This window comes from Rattus norvegicus, chromosome 2 (genome assembly GCF_036323735.1).
Source record: "Rattus norvegicus strain BN/NHsdMcwi chromosome 2, GRCr8, whole genome shotgun sequence".
Classification (NCBI taxonomy): Eukaryota; Metazoa; Chordata; class Mammalia; order Rodentia; family Muridae; genus Rattus; species Rattus norvegicus.
In genome coordinates this window covers 249632670-249634730 of record NC_086020.1, presented here as the reverse complement: position 1 = coordinate 249634730, position 2061 = coordinate 249632670, and positions in this window count along the sequence as shown.

The following is a 2061-nucleotide window of genomic DNA, read 5'->3' as shown; positions in this document are numbered from 1 at the left end:
GCCCTGATACTGCTTTGCTGTTTCTGGGTTCGTTTTCATTTCCAGTGGCTGCTCTAGAGACCCCAAACTCTATTTTTTTTTAATAAATGTAACTGAGTAATTCTTATCCTTAAAGTTTAACATTTACATATTAGATACAAATTATATACATGGTACTTTTTATGCTTTTCATGTTTTTATCTGAAATTAATTTACTAAGGTAAAAAAAATGTGTGTTGAAACCAGAATCTTTTCAGTATTTTTCCCTCAGCAAGAGTTTTTTCTTTTTACATTTACTCTGCTACAAAACAAAACAACCCACATTTTTTCTTTATAAACTGTTTCTTAGCCAAAAGCTTTCTGCCTTACTGTGGATCAGGTGTGCACAACACACCTACTAGCTGGGGCAGTGGGTGGATCTCGCTGGAAGCAGGCTTTCCTGGTGAGTGGGTAATCAGCCCTCTTGGCTTTCTCTGCTTAGCCTTAGCCATAAGATGTAAAATTACCCAACCACTAGCTGCTAACCAAGTCCCTGGGCAGTAGTGGCCGGGTGCTAACTGACCTTTCACCTTCTGGATGGTTTCTGAGAGATCAGTCTAGCTTTCTGTATTGTAGAATGAAGATAATGGGGTTGATTTCCTGGGCAGATGGGTCCAACTTCTACCATTTATGTAGGGTTCAACCATTGTATGTTTAGTATCTCAGGACTTGTGGGAGAACTGACTATTGTTATGATTGTTGGGGGTTGCACAGACTAAGAGAACCGTGTGTGTGTGTGTGTGTGTGTGTGTGCGCGCGCGCGCGCATATACACATGTGCGTGCATGTACTTCCTCTGCCTGTGTGTCTTTGTGGTTCACAGGATTCAAGTCTGCAGAACTTTCCAGCAAACTGGAAACAGTCAGTGTTTAGATGTTGAGGGTTTGAGGCAAAATCTTTTTTCTTCAAGGAGACCTATCTTTGGTCATAACGCCTACTGAATGGGGAAGGGTTCCATTGCAGGGGTTAATTAATATCCTTTATGTTAACAGCAGCATCTAGCCTGGTGTTAACCAAACAATTGTGAACCGTGGTTGATGCTTAAGTAACCATCACAGCCATGCTGAAGATGCTATTCCTCAGTCTGAGAAGGGACTGCTACGGTTATTACAGATAAAGTTTATCAGCAGCTTTAGGTCACCTGTAACCACACCTCCCTCCAGAAACAATTCACACTGAAGTAATGATTCTGTTTTTAAACTCTCTCTACCAACCCCAACCCCTCTTAGTAGTACATCAGTTTGTGGAGCAGACAGTCTGTTGAGGTCAGACATCCAGGGCACTTTCTCTCTCTCTCTCTCTCTCTCTCTCTCTCTCTCTCTCTCTCTCTCTCTCTCTCTTTCTCTCTCTCTCTCTCACACACACACACACACACCCTGCACTGTTAAAATCTCATAGCTGAGAGCAGACCACAGCCTGCCTTGAACTGGTACTCTAAGACATCTGTGTTTTCACTCTGGTGTTTGAGGAAACATCATTGTGGAGATTGAGGACTTCATTTGTTCAATATGCTTGTGTGTATGTGTGTGTGTGTGTGTGTGTGTGTGTGTGTGTGTGTGTGTGTGTGTGTGTGTGTGTACCTGATCTCTTCCTCATATTTACTCCTGGAAGAAACACTTCTCAGTGCTCCTGAGTCTTTGTACACTAAAATGACAACAATGAAAAGTTGTCTTGTGACTTTTATTATAAGCAAATTATATAAAATGATCCATTGTTTTGTAATTTTAAGTCAATTGGTTCAGGAGTATGAGGATTACACAAGGAATAAACAATGGAGTGAAGACTAATTTTTATAAGAGAAGATTTCTCTGGGTAGCCCTGGTTGTCCTGAAACTTGCTCTGTAGACCAGGCTGGTCTCAAACTTAACAGAGATTCACCTGCCTCTGCCTCCCCAGTGCTAAGATTAAAGACCTGCACTACCACTACCTGGCTAAATTAATGTATTTTTTAACAATAAAGTGGTTCTTAACTGACTTGATTTTTTTAAATGGAGATGGAAAATAGTCTGCAGCTATAAGATCTGTCTTAGCACTGACTGTCCTG